The sequence below is a fragment of the Phodopus roborovskii genome, unplaced genomic scaffold (genome assembly GCF_943737965.1).
Source record: "Phodopus roborovskii unplaced genomic scaffold, PHOROB, whole genome shotgun sequence".
Classification (NCBI taxonomy): domain Eukaryota; kingdom Metazoa; phylum Chordata; class Mammalia; order Rodentia; family Cricetidae; genus Phodopus; species Phodopus roborovskii.
The window spans coordinates 37812046-37825514 of record NW_026126480.1 but is presented as its reverse complement, the minus strand read 5'-3'; positions in this window follow the sequence as shown (position 1 = coordinate 37825514).

Sequence of the window (13469 nt, the reverse complement as noted above, 5' to 3'; positions counted from 1 at the left end):
ATACTGACCCCGCCCCCTGACAATGGCAGGATACACATACCCGCATTCAGGCAGATACTTGAACAGCTCAAAGGGCCCTGTGTTTCATGGCCATGCCATGGCTGCGTCACATATTACGGGGCTGCATAAGGACTCTGTATGCCTGTGCAAGCTTTCCCTTTTAAGCGAACAGCTTCCACAGGCTTGCCTCTTCTCCCCTTCTCACCCTTCTTCTCCCTTTTCTTCTCTGTTCCTGGTGGGCTGACACCTAATCCCTTCTTGCTCCCTTCCTCCAATAAACTCTTTGTGGATATGTTGAGTCTCGTGGTTCATGTTTCATCACACTTAACTATAGCAAAAAAACAACATTTAGGGCAATCAAGCTTTGTCTACAACAGCCCAGCATTCTAGGAAGTTATCTGTCCCTGGACAAGTGGGGCTTACAGGTTAGAGGCATTTTGTCTCATAGATCTATTAAGCACAGTCATTTAAAGTTAGCCCTCACACAGTCTATTCACCCCAATTGGGGCAGCAATGATAGATCAAAGCAATGATTACACCCAAGTCTAGCTGGGTGAATCAACAAATTTATTAGGATTACCTACAGGAGTATGGGTGAGGGCTTACTTTGGGTCACTCAAAAGTGTATCACTGAAGGCCTACCCTGATCATTTTTGGTTGTGAGCCTAACCTTTAAAGGCTGAGCCATCTCTTCCAGCCCAGCCTACCCCAATCATGAGAACAGGAGATAGAAACTGTTCCTTCAAGGCAGGGACCCCAGAGCAGCAATTCTGAGATTGTCCTTGCAGGAGCCCAGGAGAGAGAGCTTTGGTGTCTCTTAAATGAGCTTCTCTGTAGGGGCTGTGCATAAAATGTGACTGCAGTTTCTCACAGATGGAGGAGGGCCAACTCACCTGCTCCCCAGGCCTCACCCTAGTTTCTGACATAAGTCCTTTAAAATTTCCCCAGGCTAACAACTCAGTGGTACCCTATTTCCTAGGACTTCCTGACACCCTAGCCCCGTACAAGCCTTCCACAGTTCATCCATTCATCCAAGGTCTTAGACATCTGTGTGTGAGCTTCTGCATTCTCTACTCTGTAAGATGAATGCTTACATGTCCCATATCTAGAAATAGTGCTCTGAAGTCAATTTGACTGCCTTCCAGTCTCCCCTGCTGCTGAGCTCCAAGAACTCAGAATTGTAGCCTGTCTGCTCCCGTTCCCTGTCATTTGGTACATCTTTCTGCCTCCTAAACAGAAGCTGATTGCTGAATCTCATTTAAGTCAAGATCAACTGGGACAAAGGAAGGAAGAGTCTGCCCCTAATTTCCATTTTACAAATGAATTACAAATGTTGTAAACTCACATTTGCATTTGTGTAAACATGTCATTTCAATAATAAAACACCAGATTTCCCTCTTTCTCCAGTACCTTGGAAGGCTGGTAACCTTCATTACAGGTTAAATGCTAATGCTAATAAGGCTTTAAGTCCCATTTCACCTCACATTTTTCTGTAGAGTGAATGTTCAAACTGTACTTTCATTTGGAGGTTAACTTGTAGGTGAGCTCACGGCATAGCATCTAAGTATTAATTTAATATCTTCTTTGTTATTTTAGCCCATGATCTGTCAAGAGGTTTCCATAACTTGGAAAGGGAAGGAAGGGTGGCAGCCACCCTTGGAAAGCTCCAGGCTTTGATTTGGTTTCCCAAATGAGAAGTCACTTTCCTTGCCAGGGGTGAAGATGCTGCAGGTAGCAGAGTTTCAGAGCCACTCAGAGGTAAGTGTGAGAACCAACGTTACATTTAAGTTCTAATAACTACGCCTTAGAGATCCATGAAACAAAAATGCCTTTGATCTGCAAGCCCCTTACCCAAAGACAGATAGTTCCTGAAATGCTGGAGGCTATCGGTTATGGAAGATAACAAATCACACGTTTTCACTTCCCTAAACAAGTTTGTTTGATCCATCTTGCACTGGATATGCTGGATTACATGTGTGTGTTGGGGGGGGGGTGGTGTTCATGGGCAAGAAATACAACAGAATGTAGGCTTGCCCCTGATGAGAAATACTTAAGCCTCTGTAAACTGTGACTTGGGGCTATTTTTCTGGGGAACCAGAGATGGACCTGGCCAGAGCCTATCCACCTGGCCAGTATTTAACTAAAGCTTGCTTTAGATTTAACTTTAAACTATGGTAGTGGTGTAAGGAGTGTCCTGCCAGCAAGAGAACTTTTCCTGGCTCTCTCTCCGACCTCCTTCCCCAGGTCACTTCCGCCCATCGCTCCACCTCCCAATGGGCGTGGTCAGTGCCACAGAAGGACTATCTCACTACAGTGGTGGTCTTATTCTCCATCAGTGGGATTAACAGCGAGTCCCAAAATCTTGTTCAGAAGTGTTTCTAGATGTCTCCCAAACACAATTTTTCCTACTATTTGTTGAATAAGTTCTATTAAATTTGGTTCAAAACTACATCTGCACATATTTTCAAGTTGGCGCAAAGGTTTATCTAAACACAGTAAACTGTAGCCTTTCTTCCTTCCACCCCTTCTTTCTTCACACACACACACACACACACACACACACACACACACACACACACACACACACACACACACACACACACACACACACACACACACACACACACACACACACACACACACACACACACACACACACACACACACACACACACACACACACACACACCTCATGTGTGTGTGTATGCAATGGGCTATGACTCTGAGATAGAACAAGGGAATGCATGGGAGAGGTTTTAGGGAGGAAAGGAGGAAATGATGTAATATTAATTTCAAAAACTAAAAAATGATCATAAAAAATGATGGGAGATGCCATTATGTATATATGTTTCTCATACTGGTTAATAATAAAGCACTGTTGGCCAATAGGAAAGGAAGATAGGAGGGACTAGGAGACAAGGAGGAAATAGGAAGTAGTAAGGAGGTGTCAAGATGGAGAGTCTGAAGAAAGCAGTATGCCGCTGGCTCCCCGGTAAGAGAAATACATAGATCAGCAGAAATGGGTTAATAATTAAGACAGAGCTAGCCGATAAGAAACAAGTAACCGGGCCAACAGCATAGTATCAAATACAGAGTCTCTGTGTATTATTTGGGGCTGGCGGCGTGGCGGCGGGACAAGACGAGTGGCAGCGGGCAAAAAACAGTACTCGTTACAGATGGCGCAAGGTCTAGAACATATTAGAAAAGGGATCTACAGGGTGAGAGCAGAAGGTGACAAGCCCAGTGCACAGACACAGTCAAGACTGAGGAGACAGATTGTTATGCCCAATTCACAGACCCCCAGAGAGAACACCTAGGAGCCGACTCAGGGAATGTAAGCGCACAGGGTTTCTTTATTAAATTCAAGCCTAAGCAGGGACCTTGTCCCACAGACTGATGTAGCAGCTGCAGGAGAAGGTCCAGAGGCTCATAAGCAAGGGTTTATAAAGGCAAAAATCACAGAATAGGGTTAGGGATACAGGTTCAAAGCTGATTGTTTACAGAGTCCAGGGGTTTATCTCTTGTACCATTTGTGCCTATAAAAGTTGTTTCTCAACTTTTCAGGTTAGTTGCCCTGGGGTCAGGGCCACGTGTCCCCTCTTCCCGCCATTTGTAGTTATCTTGCCTTCCGTCCTGTTGTTTTTGCGGGTGAATGGTGTAAGCCATCTGTACAGGTCATGGGGTCAGGTTCTCACATGGTGCTGTTTTGGGGCCTTTTTCTCTAGGATGGCTCTGGTTTGGCCTTTCACAGATGTCCTCTGGGAAGGAGTGTCAGGTCCAAAGCCCCCACCTCCCACCCCGCAAAAGAGTGGCCTTGCTGGTGACACTGTCCTAAAGAGAAGGACTCTGGGTAGGGAAACAGAAGTGTTGTTATGAGGTGAACAGGCCTAACAGTTTCTGTTCAGTAGAAAAGCAGATCTCTTTACTGTTTTCTGTTCACAGGAATGTCCCTTAACCAGCTACCTCTGGTAAGGGCAGTTCAGATCCCCACCCTGCTGCCTGTCATATAAAACCTGATTGCTTTTCTGCCATTTGCTCTTCTCTCTGCTGCACTCCCACCCCTCACCGCACCCCCACTGAGAGATGGTCCTGGCAGTTTGGTCCCCATTCAATCTTTTTTTTTTGCCCATGGAGTGGTCAGATTCAGTAGCTTTCTGCACCATCACTTATAAAGAGCACCCATACAAGAGAAACAGATGCTCTGGACCACACCAGGAGTATTCCTGGAAAGGGTGTGTCATTGCAATAACCAGTCTGGATCAGTTGAAAGCCAAGACCATTATCTAATCAAGTACTGGCTCTTACTGTGGAAGACCAAAGTCCAGCAAAGCCCAAGCCTTTGCAGAATCTTACTGACTGTGGAGAAGGCCCTTGGCTAGGGAGCTTGTAATGATGTCTGCTGGTTTGTGGTGGGATATGAGGGTATCACTCAAGAAACTGCTGCCTCCAGCCCCCCCACCACAGTTCTTGACTGTGTAAGAAAATGTGGCTCAATATGACTCCTACCCTCCTTGAGATGGTAAGGTGCTAAACATAAATTGTATATTGTAAGACTTGCCAGCTGTATCCATTTCCCCACTGCATGCATCTGCAGGAACACACCTTTCTTGTCCCTAGGACAAGCAAAGCCATGGATCTGGGCCCAGCAATTCCTGAGTACCCAAGCATATGGCTACCGGTCCCAAGCACATGCTATTCTCCTTTCCCTGCAGTACAGTTAGTTGAAAGCCAATTTTGAAGCAAGCTTTAACTAAATACTGAATGGACTCTGGCCAGGTCCAACCCAGGTTCCCAGAAAATAGCCCAGAATCAAGTATGGCAAAGTCTTAAGAAGGAAAACACGTAATTCATTTCCCATTAGGTCCAGTCAGGGGCAAGAGTACATCCTGATGTATTTCCTGCCTGTGAACCTCCTGCCCACATGAGACCAAGCACATGTGGTGCAGATGGGTCAACAAACTTGTTTAGGGGAGTGAAAATATGGGACTTGTTATCTCCCATAAACAACAGCCTCCAGCATTTCAGGAACTATCTGTCCTTGGGCTAGGGGCTTGCTGATCAGAGGCATTTTATAGTAATTAGAACTTAAAATGTAACTTTGGCTCTCACATCAGCTCCTCTCATATGGCCCAGAAAAATCCTGGCCCAGCAGGAAAAGCTTAATAGATGCAATTGCAACTGGTAAATAAGCCCATTTACCACAAGCTACTAACACATTGTTCCTACCTACGAGAGTCTGGCTGTACCCCATGGTAACTCTGTTCTCCTGCCCAGAAAACTCAGTGTCATTAGTTACTGATTTTACTGGGCTACAGAGCTGTAATTATGCTATCTTGTGAAAGTATTCTAAGAATAATTGCTAAAACTGTCTTAGGTAAACTGTTACCTGATCATATCAACAAGTTATAAATTCCCAGAGTAAACTGGTTTCTGGATTAGCCATAATTTCTTATACAGTATGTTCCTGACCTAAAGGTTAACTGTTTGACCATTTAACTGCTATCTCTCTGCCTCTGTAAACAAGCTTGCTTGTGGGAGACGTCCACAGCTGCCTCTCTGTGGGGATTTTACCTTTACAAACTTGAACAAACTGGAGGTCCAGGTTGCTTCCCATACGCTGTCTAGACCAGCCCTGTGGGCAGTAAATAAAGACTACATATGACTTATTCAGGCATCTGAGGAGTTTTTCAGACTAAGGTTTCATCTGCTCTTGTGAGGAAAGATTGGTAGAGATTGCTATCCAAACTAATTAAACCTGAGTTGCATTTAGAGAGTGTGTGTGTTGTTAAACATGTGTGTATGGTTGTGGTGTATATGTGTGTGTGTGTTTGTATAGTGTACATGTGTGTGGGATGTGTGTATGTGTGGAGTGTATGTGGTGTATGTGTGTGATGTATATGTGAATGAGTGTGAGTATGGTGTATATGTGGTACATGTGGTAGGTTTGTATATGTGGTATGTGTATGGAGTGTGTGTGTATGGTGTATGTGGTGTGTGAGTGTGATGCTGTATATAAGTGGTGTGTGTACGTGTGTATGTGGTGTGTGTGTGTGCTGTGTGAGTGTATATGTGGTGTGTGGTATGTGTGTGTTTATGTGTATGTGTTTGTGTATAAATGACATTTTGTAATGTGGGTTTCCCTTTCAGTGACACCTTTTATCGTTACATAATTCCAAAGTTAAAAAGACTCTCCACTGGGTATACTCCTGTAATCTGAGATACTCAGGGGACTGAAGCAGGAGGCTGTAAGTTAAGGGCCATCTGGGCTATGGAGGAAGACCTTATCTCACAATAGACTGAAGGCTTGAGGATGCAGCTCAGCAGTAGATCATTTGCTCTCTGCATTGGGAAGAGATGGAAGTGAGAAACAAGCATTTTGGAGGAGAGAGGAGAGGGTTCATCTTAGGGCACAGGACACATGCCTGCCCTGGTTACTCAGAGGAACATGCATTGAATGGGCATGGGGAAGAGAGGCCCAGAGAAGGGTGAGCTCCCTAACTAGGCTGCTTCTAGGTAGAGAATGGGCTTCTTCCCAGAGCCAGCACCGCAGTGAGAACAGGTTGCAGAGAACTGAGTAATGTCCCAGCATGTGCTCACCTGTGAGATAAACCAATGGATGTTTAGAAACACTCTAAACAGTATAAAAGGTGTGATGGGAGATGTCATTCTGTATATGTTTCTCATACTGGTTAATGAATAGAGCACTGTTGGCCAATAGGAAAGCTAGATAGGCGGGACTAGGAGACTAGGAGGAAAGAGGAAGAAGGAAGTCGTCAAGATGGAGAGTCTGGAGAGAGCAAAATGCCGGCCAGCTCCCTGGTAAGAAAAAATACATAGATCAGCAGAAATGGGTTAATACTTAAGACAGAGCTAGCTGATAAGAAACAAGTACCTGGCCAATAACATTGTATCAAATACAAAGTCTCTGTGCGTTATTTGGGGCTGGCGCGGGCAGGACAAGGAAAAACCATACTCCTTACAAAGGTGTCCACAGGATCTTCTCAGAATTGAGCTAGTCCTTAGGGTGTGAACTGGATCATGAGAGAATAGATAATGTACTGGAGATACCAATAGCTTCAACATAGCTTTGTTGTGGCATGAGATGAGGAGAAGCGTGAAGGTACATGTAGGGTCAGGTAGAGTCAGGGAAGGAAGGCATCTTAGTCCCTTTTCTTTCTGTGATAAGACACCATAACCAGGGTAGGCAGTGGTGATGCATACCTTTAATCCCAGTACTCGGGAGGCAGAACTCTGTCAGTTTGAGGCCACATAGTGAGTTTCAGGACAGCCAGGACTGTGAGACAGAGAAACCCTGTCTCAAAAACCAAAATAATAATAATAATAATAATAATAATAATAATAATAATAATAAATAAATAAAAAGAAAAGATAGAGGGGGGAGGGAGAGAAAGAGAGAGAGGAAGGAAGGAAGAGAAGAAGGAAGAAGAAAGACACCTTGACCAAGACAACTTATAGAAGAGAGCATTTTGGGGGCTTACATTTTCAAAGAGTGAGTTCATGATCATCATGGCAGGGAGCATGGCAGTAGTCAGGCAGGCAAGGTTCTGGAGCAGTAGCTGAGACCTTCTATCTTGAGACACAAGATATCTCGAGCAGAGAGAGACTTGGAATGGCATGGAAACCTCAGAACTAGGCTCCAGTGACACACCTCCCCCAACAAGGCCATACCTCCTAATCTTTCCCAAACAGTTACATTTACTCCAGACCAAACATTCAAATAAAGGAGCCTATTGGTGCCATTATCATCCAAGCCACTACAGAAGGCTCCTGGGTAAACCGATGCCCCAGGGTGGTCTTAGAAGGATGTGCTAGCAGCTCTGAGTGGCATGAACAGGGTTGAGAGGTGACAGGAGGTTAAGAGACCATGCAGGAAGCATACAGCTCAGGTGAGAGGGAGAGTGAGTGGGGAGAGGGCAGGCACAGGTATAGACAAGTAACCTATGGAACATAATCTATAGACATGGAGACAAAGAGACCGGCTGCTGTCTTAGTCGCAGTTATTATTTGCTATGATGAAACACCATGGCCAAAAGAAACTTGGGAAAGAAAGGGTTTGTTTAGCTTACATATCCTGAATCACAGTCCACTGAGGGAAGCCAAGGCAGGAACTCAAAGCTGGTGGAGGCAGGAGCTGATGCAGAAGCTCTGGAGGAATGCTGCATACTCACCTGACTCCGAGGCTCGCTACCTTGCTTTTTATACGATCGGGACCACCTGTCCAGAGGTAGCATTGCCACAGGGGGCTGGTCCATCCTATATCAACCTTTAATGAAAAAGTGCCTCACAGATGTGCCAACAGGCCAATCTGATGGAGCCATTTTTTCAATTGAAGTACCCCCTCTCAGACGACTCTACCTTGTGTCAAGTTGACAAAAACAACAAGCTAGCCATCACAGCAGCCATGTTATAGGGTGAGGCCTGGGAGTGTATTGCAGATAAGAACCTATGCAGGTGCCTGGGCTAGCCCAAGAAGTGTGATAAGTGAGCTACCATGGACACAGGGAAGTATGGAAGGAAGGAATGGGAGGTGCTTAATTTCTGACATCCTTTTTTAACATCTAAGAGGGTTTCTAGTACTACAATTCTCAGCCAGGGGCTGTGGAAATGGCTCAGTGGGTAAGAGTGCTGCACACCATAAATTTTGACCATCTATTTAATATGATCATTTATGCTTTAACATAACCAGGTCTGCATGTATAGGTTTTTTTCGCCCCTTTCAGCCTGGGATTCTTTTCTAGCTTCTGCATATATAAGAATTAAAAACCCATTTCAACAAAAATCCTAGAACCAAATGTTCATAGCAGCTTCACTTACAATAGCCAAAAGTCAGTGTGCACAGATATATGAACAACTTTACTATATTCATACAACAAAGTATACTAGTAAAAAGCAATGCTAGTCAGAGGACTGAAAACTACATAGGCTCATGTAGACTTGTCATGCACTAAGTAAAAGAAGTTTGACATTAAGAATGCATGCCATTAACTGTATTTATATGCGATTTTCAAACCAGCAAAAGCTTATCAATGTTGATGGAAATAAGAGTGTTGGTTGCCTGTAGGATAGAGATGAACTCTGAAGGGGTATAAATGGCATTGCAGGGGGTGGGGGGGGAATTAAAATGCTCTAGATTGAAGTAGCAGTTAGACAGATGTATACATTTGTCAAAACTTATCAACTGTGCACTTAAAATCTGTGAATTTTATCAGTGTAAATTACACTTCAATAAAGTTGATTTAATAAATCCTCCTCTGCTGAACAGCCTACAGCAAGATTACATCTTCCAAAGACAAGACAGACACAGTTGTGACAGGTTGCCAAGGCAGACAGTGGCAGCTCTCTCCGCCAGTGCCCATCTTCCAACAGGCAAGCAGCACCCTGCAGGGCACATCAGGAGAGGGCTGCACTTTAAGGAAGGGAAGTGACTGCCAAGTGCCTGAGGTAGGGGACAAACTTGGAAAAGAGACATCTGCCCAGGAGATATCGCAGCCCTCAGCCACGGGGAAAGACGGAGGAAGCAGACATCTCATAGGAGCGCCTGAGTGACACACTTAGGACAGTGATTCTCATCCTGCCTAGTGCTGCGACCCTTTAATACAGTTCCTCATGTTGTTGTGACCCTGAAACCTAAACTTATTTTTGTTATGAATTGTAATGTAAATGTCTGTGTTTGTCAATGGTCTCAGGTGACCCCTGTGAAAGGGTCATTCAACTCCCAAGGGGGTGGAGACCCACAGGTTGAGAACCACTGGCTCAGAGCAAAAGGACTTGCCCAAGGCCATGGGTATGGGCTTCTCAAGGCAGTCACATTTCTCTGTCCATAAGGGATTTTGGTGGGCGGGCCCAGAAGTTATTTTTAAAGGTTGCTAAGGAATGCAAGGAATGTAAATGAAATCTCAGAGTGGCTCCTGAGGTGAAGCAGACGGGATTAGAGTCAATAAGATAAACCTAGTTTGCCAGGCGGGCGTTGGTGGCACACACTTTTCTTCGCAGCACTTAGGAGGCAGATCTCTGTGAGTTTGAGACCAGCCTGGTCTACAAGAGCTAGTTCCAGGGCAAGGTCCAGAGCAATACAGAGAAACCCTGTCTCAAAAAAAAAAAAAAAAAAAAAAAAAAAAAAAAACAAAACAACAACAAAAAGATAAACTATGAACAAAGTGAGAGCTGTTTGTGAGATTTTAGGAATACCCAGAAAGGGCTGGGTTACAAAGCCTCAGGCTTTAGGCTTCATCATTATTTTAACATGCTCATTTGAAAACGTCTTTGTATAAAAGAAATGTTGATTCCCAGCTGGCTGATGAGATGATGTAACCAGACTGTGAGGTGAGGCCTCCTTTTCCTGCCTGTGCCCCATCCTGCCTCACAATCAAAAGGAACAATTTCTTAGGTGAACAGTTGCTGATTTACAATTGCTATTGCTGTTAGCACTGATTTGTGGCAAGAAGGAGGTGGGGGGGGAATCCTGTATCCTAACTAGCTTCTTGGGGAGAAAAGGCTGGGCCAGGAGTCAGAGCTGGCATGGGTTCTTCACAGGTAGTTAACATTAATCTATTTTTCCTTCACTCTGCAGGTCCAGATATTTTCTAGCTGCATTCAATCCATCTTCAGCTAAAGAGCCACGTGTGTCAACACAGCACCTGGGGGGACCCATGGGACTTATTAAATCGGGATTTGGAAAGTCAGAGTTACTAAACCCAAATTAATTGCTGCAAATTCCATCACAGCAAGCCTTCTTTCTGACAGAATGCAAAACATAAAGCCAAACCCTCAGCTCTTTTCTGTTCCTCCCGTGGTCTCCTGCTTGGGAAAGATCCATCTATAGATCATGCCAGTGAGTCTCAGACCTTTTGCCTGTTAGCGAGGGTGCAGGGAAACCACCAAACTAGATCACCCTATGGGTGCTGAGGAGAGGGTTACTGGGAATATGAATGTTCTGTGTGGTTAGCACTTGGATGGAGAGAGGAATAGTCAGAGACATTTGAGGAGAGTCCAGAGCTGCCATGACTGCCTCCCAGGAGGCAGACAGAATAGCAAAATGGTGGGAAACCCCTTGCCAGTTATAAAGAAGGGGAAGGGAGGAAGATGTGACAGCCAGAACAGCCTCCAAGTTTAGAGCATCTGTGGGGGTCTTGGATATGTGTTATAGGTACGTGAGAATAGAGAACCAGAGGCCCCATTTGCTGGAGGTAGGGGGAGGTAAGGGGGAGTAGGGGGAGGTAGGGAGGATACGGTTTCCTGGTAGACAGAAACCCATTTCACAAGTTTCAGAGGACATCGAGTGTTACTCAGTCTTTCTGTTTACCCTGACAAGAGACCAGCCTAAGCTGAGCCCAGAGTGTCATTCTGGGCATTGCCAGTGGCACTGTCATTTAGGTGTTTGGGGGGAGGTTGGATACTGCCCATCTATCCAGATAGCTTCACTGTGCCCAGCAGGCTTCACATGCCAATTTTATGTGAAGCTTCTGCTAGATCTGAGAACTGCGAAACCAGTCCAGAAAAGGAACAGGAACTTTTTTGAGTTATTTTTATTTATGTGCATGAGTGTTTTTGCCTGCATGTATATATGGGCCTGCCAGAAGAAGGGTTTAGAATCCTGGAACATTAATTACTGATGGCTATGAGCTACCATGTGTGTACTAAGAAACAGAACCTAATAGGATTTTTGTGCACTGATAATAAGTTTCTTTAGATACACAGTAAGCCAGCTCAAGCTGAATTTAAAAAGTAAAAGACCAGGTGTAGTCTGAGCAAAACAACTCTCGAGTGACTCCCTCAGACCACAGAGATAGGTGTAGGGGAAGGGGAAGAAAAAAAATCACATGGCTGATCTAAGGCAGGGTGTCTAAGCACCTTGTAAGGGGTGTTCTTGGGGGGCCGAAGGATGATGACATGTCCTCTACAAGCTATGCCCAGTTATAATGCTTTAGGTGGGAATTAGGCTGCTGGCCGCATGAGGAAAGGAACCTTCAGCCACCAAGAATGCTTTTATTGGAATCTTACATACTGACCAAGATGAAATTTGGTCAGGACCACTCTCTCTCTGGAAATTTGCCAGCTGAATGGCCCCAGACACCTGTTGTCAGGGCTTTTATGAACAAAATTCACAGACCACTGTACTTTCCCTTGAGGATTTGTTGTTATTTTTAAAAACTACAACTCCCAGAATCCCAGAAAGTTACCAGTCTTTGGGCAGGTATGACTTATAGGTTAACTTAGGGTCTAACAAAGCTAAGGAACCAGAATTTTATCTTCTTTAAAAAGACCAAATTCCAGCATTTGCTGATCTACCTGCAGCAATTAATAGTCACCACTTGATTCCATCTGAATGCATTGCTTTTGTCTCCTTGTGGCCTTCCCTGAGGCTTGTTTTCATCCTTTGAACAAACTGGAGAGCTTTCTGCTTCCTCCCCCAACTTGTGCAAGACACACATTGATACTCTAGTGACCCACAAGACACACATTGACACTCCAGTGACCCACAAGACACACATTGACACTCCAGTGACCCACAAGACACATATTGACACTCCAGTAACTCACATGCTTGATTAAGAAGCAGCTCCAGGTGCAAAATACATGCTGGTCAGAGGCCATTCACCAAAGAGAAAGGCTGACACGTGTGACTAATAAACCTACACATGTTGGAATAGCACCTGCCTGCTAGATGGTTGGGCAGGGAGGACAGAAGGTGAAACAAGACAGATTGGGAAAGCTGTATAGTTGGCATTGAGGGCAGCCACTGGCAATTACCTACCAAATGATTTGACACACACTTCCCAACTCCTGCCAATCACCCCAACTGACTTTTCTTGTTGTATGGAGGCAACATTATTCAGGTGCGCAGGCTAAGTAAGAACAGGGAAAAATATAGTCAGATTGGCTGGTTTATTAAATGAAGGTTAATAGCTGGGGTCAAAGAGATAATAGCTCACCCAGTAAAGTGATTGCCACAGAAGCTTGAGGAGCTAGCTGGATTGACACATTCCAGTTCCAAGTAGAGGACCTGTTGAAAAATCCAAGGTGGCCTATGACCTGAGGAACAATGTTCCAGAGTGATCTTTGGCCTCCACACATATGCACACTCCCATACATGCACTCCAGAACACACATGGACACACACACACACACACACACACACACACATACACACACACACACACACACACACACACACACACGAGACACCCAAACAAATCAATTTGTAGATAGATGCAATACAACCCCTTCCCTTCTGAGCTTTCATGAAATAGGTCACCTTGAACTGTGAGACAAACTAAAATCTTCTTTCATTAAAACAAAACAAAACAAAACAAAAACTTAGCATTTATGTCACCCATCAGTACCAAAGACCAGATGGATCTGCCTTGATACTGGGTAGAGTTCCAGATGGGGAAGAGGAAGGTAGACCCAGCCTTTGGCTCTCCACTGTCCTCCCTCATGGTGGATTA